The sequence below is a fragment of the Palaemon carinicauda genome, chromosome 10 (genome assembly GCF_036898095.1).
Source record: "Palaemon carinicauda isolate YSFRI2023 chromosome 10, ASM3689809v2, whole genome shotgun sequence".
Taxonomy (NCBI): Eukaryota; Metazoa; Arthropoda; class Malacostraca; order Decapoda; family Palaemonidae; genus Palaemon; species Palaemon carinicauda.
Window position 1 is genome coordinate 69,651,956 of NC_090734.1, and position 13,561 is coordinate 69,665,516.

At 38.1% G+C, this 13,561-nt stretch overlaps 1 long non-coding RNA gene across 1 annotated transcript in view; it reads left to right on the forward strand.

The window, feature by feature from the left end:
* LOC137648628 (uncharacterized) overlaps positions 1–12,844 on the forward strand; it is a 139,849-nt gene extending 127,005 nt beyond the window's left edge. The window contains exon 3 of the long non-coding RNA XR_011045664.1: positions 12,497–12,844. This is a non-coding gene — a long non-coding RNA (uncharacterized lncRNA). The remainder of the gene's footprint in view (positions 1–12,496) is intronic.
* The last annotated feature ends 717 nt before the right edge of the window (positions 12,845–13,561 follow it).

Genomic DNA, 13,561 nt, shown 5'->3' on the forward strand with positions numbered 1-13,561 from the left:
CTATCAATTGTAGCTATCTAGAAATTGAGATTTAGGGTTTGCAATTTTAGATTACCTAGTGTACTTGTTTCTGATAATGCTAAATATTTTGTTTCTGACTTTCTTGCGGAAGGATGATATTAGGCATGGCGTGCCACGCTTGCTCCGTACAATCCATCATCAAATGGGCTTGCAGAGAGAGAGAGAGAGAGAGAGAGAGAGAGAGAGAGAGAGAGAGAGAGGGAGCAGTTAAGACTTTTAAAGAGGGTCTTGTTAAATTCACAGAGGGGAATATCACTACACGTTTGTGTAGTTTTTTGTACAATTATAAAAGGACAGTGCATTCTTCCACTGGTAAATCCCAATCAGATTGATGTTCAATCGCAGTTTTCGTGATTTAACTGAGAGGATTAAACCCCAGAATAAGAAAGAGAAAGAATTGAAAAATTATTGCAAATTTGAAAAATCTAAATATGTTGTTGATGATGCAGTATTTGTAAAAGATTTTGGTGCTGGGAACACTTGGCTGCCAGGTAGAATTATTGAAGTGCTTGGTGTTAGAAATTATAAAGTGCAGTTGGAGAATTTAGGTAACATGGTATGGAAACGCCATGCTGATCAATTAATGCCCACATTCACTCCTAATTCTAATGACTGTATGGTTCCTATTCGTAACCCAGCAAATAGTCAATTCTCTGAACCTGTTTTGTCTCATATTTCAATTGTTAGAAGTTCTGATACTTGTTTAAGCACTGAGAATAGTAACAATTTTAGTGACTGCAATTTCTATCGAGCCTGCTATTGCAGATAAGTCCATTTCTAGTAACGTGTCATTGCCTGAACCAGTACCACTACGCAGATCGGGTAGAGTGGTTAAACCACCTGATAGACTGAATATTCAATTACAGAGGATATCTTAATCTAAGGGAAAAGGATATGTCATATATTGATTTATTATTATTATTTAACTATTGAATATAACCGAGTTTTATTCCTTACTTTGTTTGCTTTTTGTTTTGCATTATAAATGATTGAATCCTCTCTCATAGATTCCAATACTTTTGTACCCTTACGTCATCTATACTTTTATAATGTTTTAAGCTTTTCCTTGTTTTATATTTTGCCGACTCTAGGTTCGCCAATGGCCATTTGCGTCTGTGAGTTATTTTCTACTTAATTAAGTCAGTACTGACGATGACTTTGGTTTTACGCTAACCCCAACACCTCGAACTTATAATAGGGTATTATTATTATTATTATTATTATTATTATTATTATTACTAGCAAGCTACAACCCTAGTTGGAAAAGCAAAGTGCTATAAGTCCAAGGGCTCCAACAGCAAAAAATAGCCCAGTGAGGAAAGGAAATAAGGAAATAAATAAATGATGAGAAAAAATTAACAATAAATCATTCTAAAAAAGGAAAACGTCAAAAGAGATATGTCATATATCAATTATAAAAAGACTTATATCAGCCTGTTCAGCATACAAAATTTTGCTGCAACTTTGAACTTTAACGTTCTACAGATTCAACTACCCGATTAGGAAGATCATTCCACAACTTGGTCACAGATGGAATAAAACTTCTAGAATACTGTGTAGTATTGAGCCTCATAATGAGAAGGTGGCTATTAGAACTAACTGCCTGCCTACTATTACGAACAGGATAGAATTGTCGGAATGTAAAGGATGGTCAGAATTATGAAAAATCTTATGCAACATGCACAATGAACCAATTGAACGATGGTGCCAAAGATTAATATCTACCTGTAGATCAGGAATAAGAAATTTAATAGACCGTAAGTTTCTGTCTAACAAATTAAGATGAGAATCAGCAGCTGAAGACCAGACAGGAGAACAATACTCGAAACAAGGTAGAATCAAAGAATTAAAACACTTCTTCAAAATAGATTGATCAACGAAAATCTTAAAAGACTTTTTCAATTAGCAATTTTTTTTTTTTTTTGTGTAATTGAAGACCTAACGTGTTTCCCAAAAGTAAATTTGCTGGCGAGAATCACGCCTATTTTTTTTTTTTTTAATCATACAAAGTTAAAGAAACATTATCAATACTGAGATCCGGATGTTGAGGAGCCACTATCCTTGGCCTACTTACAATCAAACTTTGAGTTTTGTTAGGATTCAAATTCATACCCCATAATTTGCACCATGCACTAATTTTAGCTAGATCCCTATTAAGGGATTCAGCAACCCCAGGGGATGGAATTGATGCAAAGATAGTAGCATCATCTGCATAGGCAACAAGCTTGTTTTCTAGGCCAAAACCACGTGTCATGTGTATATAATATGAAAAGTAATGGGCCAAGAACACTACCCAGTGGAACACCGGATATCACATTCCTATACTCAACAACAACTCTTTGAGATCTATTACTTAATAATTCAATAATAATGCTAATAAACGACCCACCCACTCCCAACTGTTTGAGTTTGAAAACAAGGGCCTCATGATTATTGTGGTCAAAAGCTGCACTAAAATCAAGGCTAATCATACGAACTTCCTGACCACAATCAAGGGATTTCTGTACAGCATTGGAGGTTGTAAAAAGGGCATCACATGCTCCAAGATCCTTACGAAAACCAAAATGCAAAATAGGGAATAGATGATTGCCTTCAGCAAATCTATTTAGACGTTTTGCCAGAAGACGTTCAAAACCTTTAGATAATAGGCCTATGGGTTATGGAAATTGGGCGGTAATTAGTTGGACTTGAGCTACCACAAACACATTTACATAGAGGAGTAACATTACCAATTCTCCAGTAAGTGCTAAAAGCTCCTCTTCTTGCTAACTTGCGCAAAATAACAGATAGCTTTGGAGCTAAGAAATCTGCTGTCTTTAAAAAACGAAAGGAGAATACCATTTGGGTCTACACCTCCATAAGCATCAAGGTCCATCAACAAAGCTTTAATTTCACGAGATCGAAAAGCTAAACTATTTCGTTTAGCCCCAGGATTACAGGAATGAGGAAGTTCGAGTTTTCCATTACTCTGTTTACTATTAAACACATCAGCCAAAAGTGTTGACTTTTCCTTTGGACAGTAAGTGACTGAGCCATATGGTTCAAGTAAAGGAGGAACTGTTGCATCCACACCAAAGAGTGCAGATTTAAGGGCAGACCACCATTTATGTTCCCGAGTTGTACCAGAAAGGGTTTCTTTTATGGTTGAATTTTATTCCTTTTCAGTTGAAACATAAATTCTCTGAGCAAAAGCTCTAAGCTGAGTGTGGCGAAATTTCACCGGTTTATACAAAATAGCCCGATGTACTGGGCTGATCACAATGTCTGAAGGACTCACTTCACAAAACCATCGGGGAAGTAAATAGAATATGGCTATATTTTAACAAATTTTATTATAAAAATAATAATCTAATACGAGAAACATGAAAAATTAACCTTTACTTGACATACCAGAACATGTGCGTGACCGAAAAAACTATGTCCGCATCGGACTCAAGATTTTAGCAAAATTAATTGAAAATTTATAAAGTTATCTCGATAAACCTCTTACCGAGACCTTTAGAGGTACTTTACACAATAACACTGGTCCCCTGGCACAAGGATCGACAAAATATTAATAGATACAAACTTTACAACAACTCTATCAAGACCTACATGGAAACCGACCTGGGTACACTAGGGGTGGGGAGAGAGAACAATTAGATAGGACTTACTGTGGTTGGGGACGTCGGATCAAAGAGACAGAGCAAGCCTTGCAACCTCCGACGTCACCTTTTTGGCGCAATTTTTCCTGAACCTAAATTTCTAGATTGGATTTTTTTATCATGTTACAATGGAATGACGTTATTTTTCTTTCTCTTAAATTACAAGTGGTTGATTTCTTTAGTCTCAGCGCCTCCCCTATCAGGCTGTTTCTCTTTTTGGTTCTAAACATTCCCGTCTTGAACTACATTCATTCGCCCGCGAGTTCTCTCCTCTCCCTCCAATTTGACGTAGTCGTAGGCGGAGTCAAATGGCGGGAACTTCGATTGATCAGGTCGAAATTCCCGACACTGAGTATAGTTATTCCAGGTCAAATCTGATCTGTTACACTTCCAAAGATGATAGGCCTCCTACTTCTCCAAATAAGCAAGTCTACAAACATCATTGAACCACGGTTTGTCCTTGACACGAGTATGATACATCAGGGAAAGGCTGCTCAGTCTTCACTACTAATGAAATCAAGGCATGATCAGATGTCCCAACTGGAGAACCAACCTTACTTGTTATAACGCCAGGGGAGTCAGTGTGCACGGGGTCCAAGCAATTACTAAACCTGTGAGTAACTTCACTTATGATTTGCTCACAACCTGATTCAGAGGCAAAGTCTGAAGTTCTTAAGCCATGGCGATCGGTAGGAGAGATAGAACTTAACCACTCTCTATGGAGAGCATTAAAATCACCAACAAAGACAAAAGAAGCCTTTCTATCATCATCTTGTATCTTAGCCATAATGGTAAGAAGACAAACGAAGATAGAATCATCCATGTCTGGATTCCGGTAGATCGAACACAAATAAAATTTGTTATGCCTGCCACAAACTTTTATTACCTGAATCTCATGACATCCACATTCATAGCAGGACTTATGAGAAGCAAGGTACTCGGTCCTAATATACACTGCTATTCCCCTGGCCCTAGGGATGGAATCACGTTTTAACATTATTGGCTTCTTAAAACCAGTTATAAGGAACTCAGATAAGTGCCTCATATTAGAAACCTAAGTTTCTGAGCACAAAAGGATATCATACTGTCTGGACGCAACTGTAAGGTCTTGAATATTTGCATGAAGACCACGAATATTGCAATACAGTGAACGACATGGACGAAATCTAGGACGTACTAGTCCCGGATTTCACTCAATGTCTCCAGGCAGCATAGGAATTAATGATAAAAAAAGAGACATCATACTTCAAAACTAGATTAACAAAAAATATAACAAAAACAATATGTACAGAAATATAAATAAAGTGATTGATCAAACCCATAGACTATAGAAAAATAGTCTGAAAAACTGGCCAACATGGAGGAGCCAATACACCATGCAAGGTTAGATACCCTCCAGGATAGCCACTTCAACTTAAGGGAGGACAGTAAGGATGGTTTTGAGGAGAAAGGGAATCAGATAAGGACAAGACAACCTCTTAATAAACCACCAGGCATCCATGGCCCTTCTATTAAGCCTGCCAAACACACCATTAAAAAAAACAAGAGGAAGAGATAAAAATTAATATAGAATAGTGTGCCCGAGTGTACTCTTAAGCAAGAGAACTCTAACACAGGACATTGGAAGACCATGGTACAGAGGCTATGGCACTACCGAAGACTAGAGAATAATGGTTTATTTTGAAGTGTCCTTCTCCTAGAAGAGCTGCTTACCATAACTAAAGAGTCTCTTCTATCCTCGCCAAGAGGAAAGTACACTGAACAGTTACTGTACAGTAATTACCCCTTGAGCAAAGAAGTGTTTGGTAATCTCATTGTTGTCAGGTGTATGACGAAAGACGAGAATCTGTAAAGAATAGGCCAGACTATTCGGTGTATGTGTAGGCAAAGAAAAAATGAGCCGTAACCAGAGAGAGGGATCCAATGCATTGCTGTCTGGCCAGTCAAAGGATCCAATAACTCTCTATTATTATTATTATTATTATTATTATTATTAGCTAAGCTACAACCTTAGTTGGAAAAGCAAGATGCTATAAGCCCAAGGGCTCCAACAGGGAAAAGTAGCCCAGTGAGGAAAGGAAACAAGGAAAAATAAAATATCTTAAGAACAACATCACCAAAATAAATATTTTCTATATAAACTATAAAAACTTTAACACAACAAGAGGAAGAGAAATTAGACAGAATAGTGTGCCCGAGTGTACCCTCAAGCAAGAGAACTCTAACCCAAGACAGTGGAAGACCATGGCACAGAGGCTATGGCACTACCCAAGACTACAGAACAATGGTTTGATTTTGGAGTGTCCTTCTCCTAGAAGAGCTGCTTACCATAGCTAAAGATTCTCTTCTACCCTTAGCAAGAGGAAAGTGGCCACTGAACAATTACAGTGCAGTAGTTAACCCCTAGGATGAAGAGGAATTGTTTGGTAATGTCAGTGTTGTCAGGTGTATGAAGACAGAGGAGAATTTGTAAGGAATAGGCCAGACTATTCGGTGTATGTGTAGGCAAAGGAAAAATGAACCATACCAGAGAGAAGGGTGCAATGTAGTACTGTCAAAGGATCCCATAACTCTCTAGCAGTAGTATCTCAACGGGCGGCTAGTGCCCTGGCCAACCTACTACCTAGTTCCGGCAAATGTCATGAAACTACTTGTAAGTACATGCAAGATAAATCTACTGGATGAATGAAGAGTGAAGTCATTCTTCACATCAACGTCCGTTTAAAGTTAACAAAACTCTGTTAGCATTAATTAAATTCAATCAAGTTAAAGTTATGTATGAATGTGAATGTGGGGAGAACTGAACCTGCAGGCAATGCTTCACGGAAGCATTAAAATAAATAAATGAACAGTATTAACTTTAAACATACAATGCAAGGGTAATCAAATGATTAAAAGTGAAGCACACAATTCTTCCCACCCAAAGGGTAAGGATAGAGCAAGCAAAACGTGAGCCAATAACAGTCGAGTTCAGCAGCAAGTCCGGTCAGTAACAAATTCAAAATTATGGGGGCGAATCCCAGTCCCTTTCTGATATCCAACGTTTAACATAAAAGGTTTTTACAAAGTAAGTGACTGGCATGAAGAAAGCTTTGTATTCGTCGAGTGACAAAAGGAGAAAAGTTACTTCCTTCTCGGCGTTAAAATATGAATAATTATCTGACACTAGTTTGAATGACAAACAGAGACAAACTAGGTCCATGGGGATATCTTAATTCTGACAGCGAGAGTCTTGGATGTCGTTTTGAAAGAAACATTGGAAAGTGAGGCATTAAAAGTACACTTTAAGAAAGCTCTACTCTGTTTCAGCACAAGCTGAAGGATGTCAGGGAGATTGTAGTAATGTGACAAATTGTCAAGGCAAAAATTAAATTTACGGTTTGAAAGTAAAGCAAAGGATTGATCAGAAAATGCTGCTGAATGACTTGGCAAAAATAATGAAAGCTTAAGGTGGCGACATATACAACTGCATGAAAATAATAAATGACGTTCGTGGTACCATGATCATCAAGCAAGGTGAATCGTAAACAAGCTCTAAGTTCCAGCGCTAGTTCTACGTGTGCGAACACTAAATCCGCTGTCAGAACAAAGGGTTCCTTTCTGACTGCTAAAGTCTTAAGGTTAACCATTCGTGGCTCGTCCTTTCTGACTGGTAAAGCCTTAAGGCTACAACTACGTGGCTCGTTCTTGCAGCGGGTTTCAAATTATGACTTTGATGTTTAGCGTCAACGCGGGTTGGAACGGAATTTACGGGCTTGAGGATAGGACAATCAGGCAAAGAGAGCACTGCTCCATGGGGTGGTACGAGCTTAAGGAATGAATTTACCAGTACAGGCCTTTGCTGGCCTTCATGCACATGGTCAGGTTGGGTAGCATAGCCGCTACCTCCAGGGGGTCTACGTTGAGACTGGGAATGTTATTTCTTCTGGGACGCACTGTCAAGGGCGGTATAGCCAGAGGGGTTTGAGGTCGATCAAACACTGATTTAAGGTTTGGAAATGAGGACGGAGCAGGAGGGACTGACGTAAATTTACTAATCTTGTGCCGTGCTGGCAACATAGTATTGAAACTTGAAGATTTAACGAGTTGGGGAACTGATACACAATTATGAGGCCCATGCTTGACTGCCGAGACATTAGGGGTGCCCACTAAGGGACCATTAATGGCCCTTACAAAGGAGCGCCTCACTGAAGGTGTCGCTGTCGAAGAAGAACAAAACTGATTAGGTTTAATGGTTAGATTGGGATGAGCCATTAGGCTATTAAAAGCAATTTCAATCTTCCCTGAATAGGCAGCAAGCACAGGAAAATTTAATTTAACAGTAGGATGGTCGTAATGACGTCTCCAAAAGGTTTTGTAACTGTAAAGTTCATCTCTTAGGGTACCAACTTGAGTTTTAAAATGTCCCACTGCTTCAGGACCCATGTTCGGAAAATCAGCTGAAGCGAGAGCATGAAGGGCTAAGTCTGTGTCCTCACAAACGAATTTGAATTCTAACTCCTGTTCCGTAAGCCGAACGTTATTTTCCTCAGGGCTGAGTATTTCAGCCTTACGTGGTGGAGGGTTGTTTATCGTATGATTGAAGTCCACCATCTTAGATTGACCATGTGATGAACGGATTCGGTAGAGAAAAACAAAGGGTAAATATGAATTTTCAAAGTTTCATGGCAAAATCGAGGAACGTGAACATAAATCTTTATAAAGTTACAAGCGTGATAATCAAATATTAAAAATCACTCAAGGTGAGAGGGAAAACTGTTTAGTGACAAAACAAAATAACTTTAAAATTTGAATGGACAAAGCCAGGAAACCAGATGATGCTCAGTCACCTGACGTTAAACACTTCACTAAACTGAATTACATATGAGTGTGGCGATAACTGACTGAATTAAATTACTTACAAGAAGCAAAACATGGTGGAAAGCGCTTTGGCTTATGAATGCAAAAAATCTAAGTTAAAATAACAGGTCGAGGCTGAGGCTGTTGTGACAGTCTTACAGTTGCGGGCGCACTGAGGCGACCACTGAACAATTAAAAAATAAATGGTGCATGAAGCAACACCTTAACTATTAAAGTACACTCTCGTAGAGGCTAATCAAATATAAAATTTCCTTCACACGGAGGTAAAACAAAATATCCTCGCTAAAAGGACAAAACAAAACAAAAATCTTCTTATGAAAAGAACAAATAAATTTACACTTACAAATGGGCAAAGATCGATGTATTCCCTCACGTGGAGGTCACACAAAAATCTCCTCACAGGGAGGAAAAATGTTGCCTCTCGTTGAGGCTGGATAAAATTTCCTTATGCAATGAACGCACCAATTTCCCCCCACGCAGGGGACGAAGTCAAATCTCCTCACACAGAGAACAACCCAAAAATCTCCTCACACAGAGGATAAACAAAAATCTCCCCACAAAAAACATAACAATTTTCCTCATACAGAGGACGAAACAAGTTTCCCCACGTAGGGGATGAAATTAAATATCCTCGCACAGAGGACAAACACAAAAGCTTCCACATACAGGGGATAAAGCTTAAATCAATGTCGTGCTTGTAATTGTTAAATGAAGTTACAAATACAACTACATAGGTAATTAATGATTCAACATGCAGTAAGTTACGTACGGTGGACAGAAAATAAGAACCCTCTAGTTTGGGTTGTTAACAAGATCCGCCATCTCGGAACAAACACGTGGAATGGAACGAACTCGATGAAATTAAGCTTCTACGCTACTTGTAAGAAAACTTGAAATTATGGCGTGCCAATTCGCTCTGTAGGACATGGACACGTGCTAGATATACGGGGAGCGTTAGTTAGAAAAGTTAGGGAAGGTAAGCAACACAAAGGAAGGTAAACCAAGGTACAAAATATTATAAATTAAATGTTAAAATAGCAAAATTAGTTGACAGAACAAGTACACCGGTGCTCTCGTTGAGCAGTAAACACGGACGTCTGAACAACACAAAACCATAGTTCAAGCAGCTTGGAACTTTCTGGTTATGAACAGAACCCACCACAACATGTGGGTGAACGGATTCGAGACAAAAACGAAGTTCCTACGACAAATTGTAGAGAACATTCAAGCAACAAATTAACCTAGTTACGTAGTTCTTTCCTTAAACTCGTGGTCAATACAAAAAGATCATAATGACTACAAATCTCTCTTCCCAATTAAAGTATGAGCTTTAGACATTCGATAAACTGGCAGGTGCGTGTGAATTTAAGTGGTATAGCGAGGTACTGTGTGCTTAATTAAGATGATTTACGTTGCTAATGTTTCATATGTCGAAGGTAAAAGATCTGGTTCGAAGGACCACTCGTGTGGAGAAATGTTTTTATTTAACTGTTGAATGAAAACTTGTTGTTCCAGGAAAGTCTCCTTACGTCATGTATGCAAAGATCAGTAGGGGAGGAAAAGGAGTACTATCACTCAAGACCCAAACACCCTGTTAATAACCTTGATGACGTAGTTCTCGAACCTTCACTCTGATAATAAAGTCTTCTCCGTCCAGAGACCTAAAAACTCCACACGTGAATAAGCAATTAATTGTTGGTCTACCATAGCTTTGTCAATCTAAGGTCATCTACACTCTTAGGCTCTGTTTCGGCTCCATCCCAGGGACCCCAGTGAGATGCTGGACAGGCGTTTACGTTAACATAGACAAAGACGATGGAGGAAGCAGTGATGTATTGTTATCAAGTAAAAGTTAAAGATAAGGATCTTTACCTTTGAAGCATATAGATTTAATACTAAGTCACTCGCTAACACACTTACTCTTCAAGTATTTAGACTTACCCCTTTCAATAGATCGGGTATACTGTCGTAAGATTAGATATTCATGATAGGCATAATCAGTCAAAAAGGGAGTAGTAATACAAAAGGGTAATTAATCTAATTTTTTTTTTACTTTATTACAAAAAAAATTACATTAATAAACGCATATCTTAACATCAAGCAAAAGAGGTTAAAACAAGCACAAAACGAAATAAAAGAAATGCAAATCAAATTGCAATCAAAATATGAGTGACTCAAGGTCTCTTGCAATGATTAATGATTGAAATGAGGTCGGACACACGGCCCTGTGACCCAAGACTGTACTAGCCTCTAAAGCAAAAGTTAGACACAAAATCCCATGCACTCATCCAGATATATATAAGAGCCAGTTAAACTAAATCAAGTTAAACCACGGTGGTCACGTGGTTTTACCTGCAATCCTTACTTGGAAGACAGCCCTTGTCCTCAAATGGCTGTTACAGCTTGTTGCTGGGAATTTGCCGTTATGTGGATATTTGCACCCTTGACTGGCCCACCCCCTGGAATCCTTGCTTCTTGGCAGATCGGGTATCTCTAGCTCAGTTCCTAGGATCATGTTCTTCCCTATCTCCAGCACCAACAGAACCCAAGCATCCATTTCCTGTTTGGTGGGAGTCGTGTTAGGGGGGTGACCCAGAGCTGCACAGATTAACTGACCAGGTCGGTCAGCCAGTTACGACTACGGCTCTTGTACGAATGGGCCGACCCTTGTGTCCTATGGGTTCATCTGGGTTCAAGCTTCTAAAATAGGTGAGGGTCGTGGTGTGTAGAATAGCCAACACTTCTCGTTGGCACGGGCCTTTCTATTGTTCGGCTTCTAAAATAGGTGAGGGTCGTGGTGTGTAGAATAACGCAGTTGAGGTGCCATATCGGGACTTTAGGGCAGGGCAATGCAACGTTGTAAGGAGTGAGAAGGAGGCAGTATTTTGAGCTAAACATGAAGAGAAATCTTACAGCTCTAAGGGAATATACATACACAATAATCCTACCTATTCTGGCTTACTAAAAATGAATAATTTAAATGGGCAATTAGCAATGTGCTGGTACAATGGACATACAGTACATCTTACAATTAATAGACCTGAATAGGTGCTTAGAGATAAAATAAGCTGCTCATAAGTTAGCATTATTAATGATAGATTCAAAACCAGTGTAGTAATTTATCTTGACACACGTAGTTTGAGGGAAGAACCATCGTACGCCGGCACAAGGCTTTTGTTTTGCGTTTCTACGCCGTTACATTACGAACATGACGAACGCTAGTGTCAACGAGTTCAGTTAACTTAGAGCAGTTTCCCCAACGTTTTCGGTAAATAAAACGTAAAGTAAATACGAGAACAAAAGTTTAAGGGGTAACTACAATATTGGGAGCGAGACCAAAATACAAAAGGAAAGAAGAGTGAAGAAAAATTTCACAGGAAACGAACGTGGACAAAAAAATTTCTGCAATCATTATCAATTATTTAAATAGTAAATAAAGAATATGAACCGATAAAAAGGTGTTGCATGGTCACTATGAATGAAATTAGCAAAGAAAACGAAAGTGATTAAATAAAATGTGCAATCAATATCAATGACCTAAATACAAAATAAAGAATGTGAATGGATAAAAAAATGTTAAATTGTCACTAAATGAAATCAATAAAGAAAAAAAAACGTGAACAAATAAAATCTTCAATCATTATCAATGACTTAAATAGGAAATAAAGAATATGAATAGATGAAACGATGTTAAATTATCACTGAATGAAATCAATAAAGAAAACGAATGTGAATACATAAAATGTGCAATCATTATCAATAACTTAAATAAAAAAATAAAGACTATGAACAAAAAAATGTTAAATGATCACTACGAATTAAGTAAATACAGAAATCCCTTCATATACCTTCTTGCCAATTGTTTAGCACTCACTGCCAAGTCGAGTGGCAATCGAGTGTTAATTGAGCAGCATTCTTAAGCCCTTGCAATAAATCTCACAGGAATCCGCACTTGTTCTGATTATTTGCAGGATTAATCCCATGCTGAACGCAGTAGACAGTTGCCCAAGTCCAACGATACCCTATCTACCAAGAAGCGAGGATTCCAAGAGTGGGCCAGAGGACGAAAGGTGCAAAGAAACAAGCTGTAGCAGCCATTTGAGGACAAAAGCTGCTTTTAAAGTAAGGAGTGCAAGTAAATCACGTGGCCACTTAAGATTTTCCCCATTTTTAGATTAAAGTGGATTTCCATTTTCACTTGATTTAGGTAACTGGTTTTTACATATTTCAGGATGAGTGCTTGGGATTGTGTAAAATTGTGTACTTATAGACAGCCTTGGGTCACAGGACTACGTGCCCGACACCACTTCAATCATTTGCCATTGTAACAGACCTTGAGTCACTCATATTTTGATTACCTTTTGATTTTTCCAAGAGTTACATTTTTTTTTTTTTCATTTCATTCTGTGCTTGTTTTAGCATCTTTTGCTGATGTTAAGATGTTCGAATTTCCAAAGTAAATTTTGCGCAATAAAGTGACTAAATTAAGTTAATTAAACCTTTTCGTACTTCTACTCACTTTATTGATTGGTTGTCCATTATGAATATTTAATCCTGGGACAGTATGCCCGATATATTGAAAGGAGTAAGTCTAAATATCTTGAAGGTAATAGTATTTTGACGACTGACTTAGTATTCATTCTCATTGCTTCGAAGGTAAAGATCTTTATCTTCAACTTATACTTTACTACAATGCATCACTGCTCCCATCCATTGCCTCTGTATAAATTGGTGTTAGATTCCTGTCCAGCATCTCACTGGGGTCCCTAGGACGGAGCCGAAACAGAGCCTTAGAGTGGGATGGCTGTAGAATTGACAAAGCTAAAGTAGGCCATCAAATTACTTTTTTTTTTCTTTCTTTTTCACGTGTGGAGTTTTTAGGCCTCTGGACAGAGTACACTTTCTATTTAGAGTGAAGGTATGTGAACTACAACATAATAATAATAATAATAATAATAATAATAATAATAATAATAATAATAATAATAACAATAATAATAATAATAATAATAATAATAATAATAATAATAATAAAC